Source organism: Dermacentor variabilis, chromosome 4, assembly GCF_050947875.1.
Source record: "Dermacentor variabilis isolate Ectoservices chromosome 4, ASM5094787v1, whole genome shotgun sequence".
In the NCBI taxonomy this organism is placed as follows: domain Eukaryota; kingdom Metazoa; phylum Arthropoda; class Arachnida; order Ixodida; family Ixodidae; genus Dermacentor; species Dermacentor variabilis.
Genome location: NC_134571.1, coordinates 186,531,877 through 186,544,157, shown reverse-complemented (window position 1 = coordinate 186,544,157; position 12,281 = coordinate 186,531,877). Strand labels below are relative to the sequence as shown.

Here is a 12,281-nt window from a genome sequence, read left to right as displayed (position 1 = left end):
GTGCAACCAACCCGTGAAAAGGAAAAAGAAGCGTAAGTACACTGTTCACGCTGTCTCGAAGCTATGGGCGTTTCGCTTCTGTCATCAGATCAGGTGAGGCACTAGCGCTGAAAATTGTGTCACCACAGACAGGACGCTGGGCCAGCAGATCTGCTCGTTTCGAGTAAAATAGCGGACACGTGCGTCCTGGCACAATAACGTTCTTGCCGTATTTGGTAGAAGTGAAGTTTTATTCTATAGCGTGAAGCTGAGCAGAATTGGCAACCATGGCACGGCGATTTCCACAATGCCCTGCTTCTGTGGCGTGTCGCAGTTCTACGTCACGGGAAAGTGGAATGTAGCACCTAGAGCCGCGAAAAATCAAGTCACGGGTAACTCTCGTATTTCTCGTATTTCGAAGGTACTGCGACCAGTAACTTTTGCTTCGGCGTGTTAATTATAGGGCCGGCTCTTGCTCTTAGCTCTTTGAAATGTCACGAATAGTTCTTGCTTTGACATGCTACGAATAGTGGTCTTAAAAAATCGTAGCATGGTCGCAGGGCTTCTTTAGAAGGAGAATGAACCAGAGGATACTCGGGTTCAAACACGATATTCGGTCTAGAGCTGGTGGAAAGCACATACACATAGCTGTGTATATGCGTAAAATTTTAAGAGATTTTCTAGTGTAGCAGGTGCTTGGAATAAATTACAGCGGATGTTACTATTAGCAGAGCACATCTCACAATGAATGCCGACGGTAATGCGATTAACACTGAAACAACGCAACGACACACCCTCTTGCCGACGCTAAGACGCGTACGAAGACGGGCTCCATTCTCGCACGTCCTACTTCCACGCGCTGCGCCCTCTACTGGCGCCACCATAAGGATCGCGCATGGCGCGGTTTCCATTCCGCTAAGCATCGGAGAAGTTCAAACGACCAGTTTTTACATTGTAGATCGGGACATATCCAGTGGCACATTCCTAGTTACCCACATCGGCGACAAAGAGGTTCACTGACGAGCGGTACATGACCCCGTGCCACATGTCCACTGCCACAACCCCAGTGACCCACGTCGGCGTCAGAGGAGATTGGTGAAGAGTGGCGCATAGACGCACACTGCCACGTACTCAGCGAGCGCACATTGTCCGACGGTTGCTTTCTAACCCTGTTCCCTAAGCACATCAGCCCTATCCGTTACCCGTTAGACTTTGGATGACCCGTTACCCATGGGGGTTCGGAAACGGTTGCAGGCATAGACAGTCATGCAGCCCCCGAAAGGCCACAAAGAATGCTAATCGCGTTACAATCGTGGCTTATAGAAAGTGCCGCAGCGTTGTTTTAGAGGAGAACGTACCCAATGAAAGACGACGCTCGCGGTCGAGCGGTTCACTCTTAAAATTTTCACACCCTTATGGGTGTAATGCGGGTGTATTCATCTTTTCACCCTTGTAAACACCCTTGAAACACCCTTTTTTAACGGAAAAGAGTGTTCAACAAGAAAACACCCTTGGAACACCCCAGTCTTTCTAATTTACACCCTAATTATAAGGGAGTAAGTGAACAAGCTTACAGTATATGATAAACGAACATTGCCAGTTAAGGCGTTGATATTGGCTATACATGAAACGCGCGCTACCTGCGCTTGAATCACGCAGCTGGAATGATTAGATCGGGGCACCTAGGCAGCAGCTCACTGACTCCGAACAGTGGTCAAAAATGAAGTTTCCCACGAATGTTGATATCGAACGGATGACACTAACGCGCAGACTTTGCATAGCCAGATATCTGCAAAAGGCTTCATATGATCAATAGCAAAATATTTACAATGCAATCACTGAATACTTAAAGGTGTGCAACCAGTTAGACTGGGAATGGTTAGGAGTGAGGGCTAACGGTAAATAGCTCACCAACTTACGGTTTGTAGATGACATTGGCATACTCAGCAACGCTGCAGACTATTTGCAACAAACGTTTGAGGAACTTGTCGAAGAAAGTGTAAGGATGATTGAGAGTTAGTATGCAGAAGAGAAAAGTAATGTTCAGCAGCCTGGCGAGAGAACGAATGTCATGGTCGGCAGTCGGCCTCTAGAGCCTGCGCAGAAATACGTTTATTGAGGTTAATTACTCGCAGGGGCCTCTGATCAAGGAAATTAACAAAAATAAAACATTAGCTGGAGAGCTTACGGCAGGCATTACTAAATCATGACCAGGGAGCTTACTGCTAACCATGGCTTTTTACCGTTACTAACGTATGGGGCCGAAACTTGGAAGTTACCAAAGAAGCTTGGGAAGACGTTGAGGACATCGCAACGAGCGATGGAATGAAAATTATTAGGCATGATGATAATTGACTGGAAGACAGCGATGTGGATTAGAGAGCGAACGGGGATAGCTGATATTCTGGTTGACATTCAGAGGAAGAAGTCGTGCTGGGCAGACATTGCAATGCGTAAGGGAGAGAACTGCTGGTCTATTGGAGTCGCAGAATGGGTGCTAAGAGAAGGGAAGCACAGTCGAGGACGGCAGAGAATAATGTGGACGTGATGAATTTAGGAAACTTGAGGACACGTGGAACCAGTTGGCACAAGACAGGGGTATTGGAGATCGCTGGAGAAGCTTGCCTCCTGCGATGGACATCAAAATAAGCTGATGATGATGATGATGTGACGACATCCATGCCAGCTTCGCGGCATGTCATTCATGTTATGTCATGCATGCGTGTGATGCACGTTCTGATAGCTCGATTTACGTCGATCGCGGGGGGGGGGGGGGGAGGGGCTAGTAGCGGCGTAGCCAAGTGGGGCACGCCGGGCACTTGTAACGCTCCCTAACAGTAAAATGTTTGCTGCTATGGCAATGGCCCCGCTCCTTCCCCCTCCACGGTCAATTGGGACCCCCCCCCCCCTCACACGAAAAAATTTCTGGTTACGCCACTGTGGGGAGGGGGGTGTAAGATTGCTCTAGACCCCTCTCCCTAACTTGTAAACGGAAACGGGGGACGGGAGGGCAGCTGCCGCCGGGCGGCAAACCTTAGGCAGCCCAATTACCGGCTGCATTTCCCTTTGGCTGTGAATACTGCTCTAATGCCATTACACTGTAGGATTCGTGGCGGTTCGAGGGCATGCGACAATAAAAAAACACACATACAGCCATCAGCAAGTCTTAGCTTGAGCAGATCTTTGGGAGCTGGGCAAGACTCTCACAAAAAAAAAAAAGCTTGGCACCCCTCTTACAGGCATTGTCAACTCTGGGTCCCACCGCTGACTGTACATTTCCGGTAAAAAAAATCACACAGGAACTCCTTTGGGATTTGTCTGAGTGTGCGTAAGCATTGTGACTCTTCCTCATCTACACGCAGTCCATGTCGTTATCAATGTTATGAGACTTGATCCGACAAGTATAAGCGACAGCGCTGCAGCGACACGAGCTGCTCTGGTCGGCGGCGCAAGCGAAGTACTGCAGGTGGCGGGGCCAGGCGCGCTGGTGACGTTCCGTTCGTTTTGAGCCGTTATCGCTCTTTAGCCCTCCTCATCCGCGACGAACCATTATCAACCGTTCTCCGGCGGCGGCTGCTTGTGGCACGGCCGCGCGAACCGTATCTTGAAAGCGAACTGCATTGTGGACAGAGTGTGCCCACTGCTGCAAATTTCACGCGCTGTGTTCTCACCGTTTACTTCGCTTTGAAAACAGACGCGCGTACACCTATCTTGAAAGTGATCTGCGAAAAGCGCATAGTGCAGAATAAGCTGAAAGCTTCGTGAGCGCAGTGTTCTCGCCGCTTCGGTCGCGTTGAAGCGAGAGCTAGCACGAAGGTGAATTCACTCGCTGCTGCGGGTTCTATTTTGAAAGATATCGTGCGGTACGGACTGACGGACGGATGGTTTTTCTTGTTGGGGAAGTATAGAAATGCTTACGTTATAAAAAAAAATCGCAGGGTTCGCGAATTTTGCGATAAGAACCAACACCAACCTACTCCCCCGCCCCCCGCTGAGCGATGCCGTCTTGATCGCCCCCTCCCAACCCCGGGAAAAGGGACACTACCTTTCTATCTCAGTTGAAGAAAGGATGATGAAACGTTAACAACGACAATAACGGAATTTTCTAAAGAGTTGTCTTGTGGCCTCTGAGATTTGCGCGCGAAGCTGGCGCGCGCGAACCTGAGAGGCCATAATTGGCCGCTTAATAGCATAAAAAGACAAAGATAATGCCAAACGACACAACTAAAAATTGAAACAAAGAACTGATCTTAGCTATACTGTTTGGGGAAAAGAAATTAAAAATTAGACAGCCGCAACACACGCCACTAAAGCCACCACCGCCGGCATAACGCGGAACCAACAGTTGGCAACATTCATTCGCGCGTCATTGCTTCGTCCGCTTCGTCTCCGCAACGAGAGCCGCCATCTTCTCGCGCCTAACGTTTTGTATGGCTTTGTTCTCTGCAATCCGCGCACACAGCTCATCGGTGGCTGCACGTCTGCTCGGCGTCGCAATGGGGCCTGCGTCATTTTCTGGTGCTCGCGCAATCAGTGTGAAACATGTCGCATGTGAAATGTTTGATAGAAGTGCCTCACGTCCAAGTCAAGCCGCCGTACGGGTGTATGGCTGTGCGCCCCGTTCTCGGAAGCGTCGACGGGTTTCCGGCATGCGGATTTCAGGTACGTGCAAATGCGTTTCGCCCTCCTATTGAGCTCCAGAGCAAAGCGTGCAATATTGCATGTGAAAGATGCAGTGCCCGTCATCATGGTGTGAATTTCGAGCGGCAAACGAGAACTTTGGCACTTAGAGCACACCGCGGCTGCCAAGTCAGCGTGGAAATTGTTTTACGTTACCGTAATATGTTGCTGTCAGTCTAATCTGCGGCTTGTGGACAGCTAGCCCATTGACTTTTGCTTGTGGCAGCGATAGGTATATAAATGAAAGCGGTAATAATTTTCGAGAGCAGAGAGTTGTTTCGCTCGATGTTTGGTCGTATTCATGGCGTTATGAAAGCTAGAAAACTAACTGGCTTGATCGTGCTTAGTTCCAACTCCAAGGGGCGTAACGTTGGCGCTGTATATGTTTGTTTTCGGTGTCATGAGTACCACTTTCATGCTTTTGTTGCATGAGAGTGGTAGCTGCTGCATGCCGTCTGGGTAGAACACAATAAAAGCAATTTCCTCACTCATACGTATGCAATGTGACGTAACAAAATTTCCAGCGTTTTATTCGGAGCGTAAATATCCAGTATAGTTTAGTAAGAAACTCAAATTCTGTCTTAGCTTAGTAGGCGTGAAACAAGTGAAACTCTCATTCCTTTTTGAATTGTTCGCCCAAACCGCACCGCCCGCAGATGCGTCATCGGGTAATTGACAGTAGCTTCGCTACGTGAGTTGTTTTATGCGCCAATATTGCCCGGTTAAGTATCCTGTTAATTTATGCCGACGCTCGTTCATCTTGATTTTAAGCGGTTACTTTCCCCGAGTACCGGACGATGCCAAACTTGTGAGGTGTAGCAAACGCGGGAAATTCAAAGTGGCGTGGCTGCAAGGTCCTGTTTTTACGTTTCTTGCATTCAAAGCCAACAGACACAGTACCACTGATTTATTTTCCATTTCTGCTGTACTTGATCAATCTAATGTGACAACTGCATTTGCTCTTTAATGTTCTCCATTTACTGTGTATTCAGCTTGGCTGCCGCCCTCTCTTCAGAGGATGCCGCTGTGATAGCTCTTTCGTATAGCACATGCCTCTAGGCCCTTGTGTTTCAAGGGCTCTGGCGAGGCAGCAGTGCTGCAAGTAATCTTACCATCCTATATATTTTCTATTTTGCATCATTCTTCCACGATGGATTTTAATGTTAATAGTATTCGTCATTAGTCATCGCCATAATTTTATAGCACGTAGATTTTACGCACTTTACAGCGATAATTTTTAGGCCAGTTTACAGCCAAGTCACATCTTCCATAATACATCGTCAACATTACCACTTGTCATGGCGCTCTTTCGCCAAACCTGGCCCTTGCGCCATAAAACACCACACATCATCATCATCAGCTTGGCTGCCAGAAAATGCTTGAATTTCTTTCAGTATCCAAGTGACGAAATATTTCACTGACGGCCGTGTGTGAAACACGCAAGATGACAAAACTGATAGCAAAATGATGAGATATTCCTTTTATAGCGTTTGGACTCGACTTTTGGTGAGGATGTCGATCGACCTTGGGCCTGGTGACAGCACACCCGACATCGCCAAAGTGCAGCCTATCAGTTGAGTGCCCCCGAATGGACCATCAACATCGGAAAATGAAGCAGAGCCAGGTAGGGGCAATTTTTACTTTGGAACAGAATACTGACAGCTGCCTCTTTTTTTAAGAACTAAATAACATATTTACAAACCAATCCTTTCTCTTTGTGCAGCCTACATAGAATTGTTTTTTGCTTATTATACAGACCTTCAGAAAGCAGTTCTTCTGAACCCTTTTTGCATGCACAAATAAATAAAGAGGAGTGCACTTTCTGAAGAAATTGATGCACTGAAATGTGCGTTCGACACAGTGAGATGCAAAATAACCAACAACTTTAAAGCGGTAAAAAAAAGTTTGAAACATGTTCTAACATCATAACCCGCCTTGGCATACGGATCCGAATATAACAGCAACAGAGGTGCATGCAGAGAAGTATTTGTAAATGTTTGCAAGATATGTACACTGTCTAAGAAATTGTTTTTTATTTACTTGGAGCTTCTTGGTGCCATGGCAGTGCAGTAAAAGCTCAAAATGATGCCCCTGCTCCTAATAAAGCACCTTTAGATTTTAAAATTAAATTATGGGCTTTTACATTCCAAAACCTAAAGTTTTGGGAACCTGGCTTCTTTAATGTACACCTGAATCTAAGTGCATAAGCGGTATTGCATATTACCCTCATTGGAGGGCAGCTGCCATGGCCTAGATTGAAGCTGGGACCAGCATGACTGAGCAGCATGGCATCATAGTAAGTGGGATATAACACCAGGTCAAAATGAGAAATACTGCTTAGAACTACCAACTTCTTGGCTCACAAGCACTTTGCACTAAGTTAAAGGAGTATGGAGTACTGACAGCGACCGTTTATGTACCAATTTCTTTTTAGGCTGACTCCATTATTAGGGTGCAAAGCTTCAATTAGTCAAAACCAGCCTAAATTACAGAACCAGCTCAAAACACGCACCATGTATAGCTGGATTTGGACATGCAAATGGAGTCAATTCATGTCGCCCGAAATGGAAGTGGCAGTCACACTATTTCATGCATTTTGCCTAAAGCATAGTCGATAATAATTAATCAATTTCTAAAATATTCTTCTCAAAAAGTTTTTTTCAAGCATGAAAGGAGGAGCCAAATGGTGTTCAGGTGCACGAGCGGTTAGTTGCATCGCGCTTCTTGCATGTGTTCACTGGCTTCTTTCAGGCTTGAAAAAAAAATTTGTTGCACCTACTGAGCAGTAGAAAGCTGGATTGCGAATTTTGCAGGATGCTGTACAATTTTCGCACTGACACTTTTGCTTTGAATAAAATATTTGAGCAGTTAAATAATTGTTAATAACTAATTACCTAATTAGGAAAAATGCAAGAATTGGCTTCACTTCCTCAAAACGATGGCAAACGACATTACCTTGGTGCTGTCCAGCTACGTGGCACTTGTACATATTTAAAGCTTGCACATGTCATACAGACCACCTGTTAATTCCAAGGCATATATAGAAGTGGCTAAGTTGTGTGAGCCAGCCATGTGTAGCGAATCATGAGAAACAGCCATGTTTCTTTGACTTAAGGGCATGATAAGATTTACATGCTCGACACCTTGTATCAGTGTGCTCTAGGCCTGTTCGTAGTTTAGCTGCTACATAAACAATATTTCTCCACGTGTAAGCTCATATGCATCTTTCAAGTATATTGCCTCGTGTGTCCAAAATAAACCATCTTCGCGCTTCCTTCATTATGTCTTCATCTGTTGCTGTGCTAAATTTTTAACATGCAACTGCACAAATTTTCATCTAGTTTTCATAGTTCCTCGTTGTTTGGTGGCTTTATTTCTGAACAAGTTGTTTTCGTTAAACCCTGTTGCACACAGCAGTACACAGCATTTCTGCCTTGAGTGGGAATTTTTTTTTTCAGATTGACATTAATACACCTTGCCTGGGCAATGTAAGGCATTCTACACAACACGGCCCTGCAATAATGTTTTATATTGCATTCCAGCATCATGCAAAACTGTTTACTTACCAGATTAGAATATGTATAAGTGTTGGAAGTAGCAGAACTGGAAGAAGCCAGCAGATAATGAGGCCAAGGAAAGCATACAGGAACATGTTTTAAGTTTTTTATATGAAGTGTAGAAATGATAAATTCTAGGTAAGTGAAAGTGGATTAAAAGATATCCACCTGTGGGTGGGGAACGGACCCATAACCTTCACATTACGCATGTGATATACTAACCACTGTGGTACTACGGCCGTGTTCGAGCGTCGACAATTTGAGGGGCCATTGTGGATGGTTGAATGCTGCCTCGGTGGCGCAGTGGTTAGTGCATCGCATGCCTAATGCAAAGGCTGTAGGTTCGTTCTCCCCCCATGCCTGGTTGTTTTTTTTTACGATTTTCATTTCCCTTTATCATTTCTACATTTAAATAGAAAATTACAAATAAGTTTCCATGTGCCTTCCCTGGCATCTTCCAGCTGTGATTCAGAAAAATTTTGACCCTCAGTATCCTTTCTTCTCGTTTGGAAGAACAGGAGCTTCATTTTAAAAATAATGAATTCACCTTGTTCAGCATCTCAATGTGGTCTCAAATCTTATCACAGCATGTGTATTACTAAGTGAAGTTTTTGTTAAGATGATGATATAGCATGGGACCTGATTAGTTGCCTTTGTGTACAGATATATGATTAGTCTAATAAATAGGAGGATGTTAAGAAGCACTTCTAACATGGTCTGAGCATGCGTTTAAAAAAACTAATCTAGCATGATTTCAGGCATAACTGTTGCCCCTGAAAAATATTTGGATCATCTGCATTGGCATTGTTTTTAGAGAGCACCAATACTGCTTTGATAGAAGTAGCCTCGTGGAACATGAAGCATCGCTTCTTGCTGAGTCAAGGAAATATTATCTGCATATCTGAGGTGCATGTGTCAGATGCTCGAATGCTGCTTAAAGGCTGCTAATAAGAAAATTACTTGACTTGCCTTCCAGAGATTGCTTCAGTAGTCTATGCTACTCGATCATAAACAATTTACCATAGTGAACATTCATCACAGTTGGCTTTGCAATGTTTATGCAAAATACCACAATTGCCTTCTAGACATGTGACTGCACTAAAACTTGGAATTAATGACCAGTAAGATTTATGGGACAGCAAAACTTTACTATTACTTTTTACTCCTGTTTCTGCCATAGTTTCTTACAGTAATTACTAGAGGGAACTCTGGTGCTGGAGTCGTACCACCATGGGAATGATGGGAAGGAAGCACATGGATTTGTCTGATATTCGTGCTTGTGAATTCAGACGTTCTTGTGGCTTCGTATATTATACGCTATATAAACCTTATTGTCGTAAATTTTAGCGCAGTCTATACTCTTCGAAGTGCAGAAGACGGCGCCAACACGCGCAATTGCTATTAATTGCAACGATTGAGCTTGTCCAGGTGGCCAGATCGAAAGGCGCCAAGCGTCTCAAGGCACTGGTATGCCCGCGATAAATTCATCAGGGCGTTGCACTCGCTTGTCGTTACATCCCTCCGTGGCTTAATGGTTTCAATATCAGACTTCTGTTCTAGAGTTCCTGTGTGTGAATCCTGTCGTCGGACGATTTTAATGTTTATATATTACACAGTATATTGTTGAAAATGACTAGTTTACAAAGTCACAAAGCCGTTTGAAGCCAAACAGACGAAGTTTAGGCAAATCCATGTACTTCCCATAATTTCCATGCTGGCACAGCCGTTCTTGTTTGATCTCCTGTGGACACTAACGTCAGAGTTCCCTCTAGTAATTATTGTATGAAACTCTTATTTCTGCACCTTGCTCGTGCAGAAGCGGCACCACACCTGCTGCGTAAACATGCACTGCCTTTCGGCCAAGTGCAGGGAATGCTGTGAACTCGCCCTGTACAAAGCCTGCACTAAGTAAAACAAATCACAACATGCAGTTGCTGCCACGTTGAACTGGTGGAATGAGTAGTGAAATGCAGCACCTCCTGAACTAGTTCAGAAAGTGCAGGTTATTCAAGTGGAGTTTATATAGTAACAGAAGTTGGGTGATTCTGCATTACATTCACGAAATATACTTCATGATACTTTTCCATTTATTTCCTCAGTTATTAAGAATCCCTTTTGCATTGTTGGACAAAACTACAGAATGCCAACATATTTTCTAGCATTCACTGGTAGCAAACATGTCGAAACTTGTTCTAGTTTCTGGATTGCCTCTTTAGCCGTTAACCCCCAAGTTAATTCCGGAGAAATGTACCAAATTTTTTACGTACTCAATTTTTCGGTGTCATTCTCATTCTAAAAATATATTACTTCATTGGTCTCTGGTTAGAAATAACACAAAAATAGGAGCTGCTCTTGCGGGCAGCTTTCCCTCAATGCCGACTGTAACTCATCTTTGACAATAAGAGCAGCGTAACATCGGGCAGAAAGAGTGCGACTCGTCATTGGCGATATTGGTACTGCCTCCAGTCACTAGTACAGCTTGGGATAAATGGTTAAAGGTTGCGACTTTGTTGCTGCCCAATTTTAATTCTGCAGCTGTTACACTTGGGTTTAGCGTGTGTATGTACGTGTGCATGCATTAAAATGACTGCACGCTGGAGCAAAGCAACTGTAGTGCAGAGAGGCATTAGTCATCTTTATATATTTGCTTTGTAAAGATGCACTAAGTTTATCTTTTGCAGTATAGACTTGGCGCTCATTGGCCAAAGATGCCCTTGTGCTGCTAAAACCTATCAATTAATTCGATTTCGGTCTGTGAGTTTTAATTTGTTTTTCTTGTACTGTGCAATTCCCACTCACAGGACTGCATGTCATCTGAGGTGTTCCTTTTTCAATCAAGAATGTTGAGGTTGTGTTTGTGTAACTCGATTTCTTGCCTCAAACGAGCTTGTGCAAACTGACCAAGCTGATAATTCTACCTGCTTATATATTAAGTATGTTGTGGTTATGAACCCTCATAATGAATGACACATAGTATAAAAATTTTATCTAATAAAACAATTAAATGAAATTTTTCATGTTTTTCGTGTTCATGTTCACTTCTCTACTCTAGTGTCCTGTCTGCATGCCTCACATTTTTTGCATATTAAATATGGTATAAACTTAACCATGCTTTTTTACCACAATGCAGGGGGAAAAGGTTCCGGTAACATCATGCATTCAGTATGGTGGCCCACATGTGTATGCAAGCAACCTCCTTCATGTGGACCAAGAACTACTCTGCAGTGTCTCGCAGACTTCCATGCGAAGCCCTCAACATTCTCGTCTCAGTGGAATGGCTGCTCATCTGTCTGCGTGTCCATCACCAAGACGGCCAGTTGTAAAGCTCCTGTACCCGTTTAAGAAAGCTTAATGATTTTTTATTTAGTTTTCACGCTTGGCCGTAGAATGCTAACATTTTTGATGTTTCTAACATTTTTACCTGGCACAAAGTGGTGCAATAACTTTAAACCAGTGTAATGTATTTAAGTGATGCTCACTCTAATGCCTATCTGGTTTTGTTTGTGTTTAAGAAATTTGAATGTCTGATGAGGTAACGGCATTGTAATTTGTCATCGTGGCTCGTTTCAATGAGCTGCTAGGAAATAAGACGCACAACTTATCACATGCCAGTTGTGGCATTTTTGTTTTCACGACTAAAGTATGCACGTTTCAAAAGATGGAAAGTGGCGAAAAAAGCCTCAAGAACATAATCATCCTAGGATTGTCATGTCCTTACAACTCTGCAATGACTAATGCCTCATACATCTTGGGAGCACACTGGTCGCAATGCCTACAGGTATACTTGATAAGAGAATAGCTTGCACTCAGATTTGAGATTTGCCATGCAGTTGATGGCTGATGGCTTTTGTTTGGCGTCTTCATGTGACTACTATGTATTCAATATTCATTTAGATGTGCTGCGGTTTTTTGCAGTCACCTATATATATATATATATATATATATATATATATATATATATATATATATATATATATGATGTGTGTGTTCTTCGTTTCAATAAAAATTTAGTTGAGAGTCAGCGCTCATCCTGTCTGCTTCTAGTCTGTGTCACTTCGCGCTACA

General features: G+C 44.0%; 1 long non-coding RNA gene across 1 annotated transcript; it reads left to right on the top strand.

Annotated features, from left to right (window-relative positions):
• The first annotated feature begins 4,332 nt into the window (after nt 1-4,332).
• On the top strand, nt 4,333-12,071 carry LOC142578097 (uncharacterized). Its single transcript, XR_012827164.1, has 3 exons — nt 4,333-4,641; nt 6,147-6,283; nt 11,347-12,071. It is a non-coding gene; the product is annotated as an uncharacterized LOC142578097 (long non-coding RNA).
• Nucleotides 12,072-12,281: the final 210 nt, after the last annotated feature.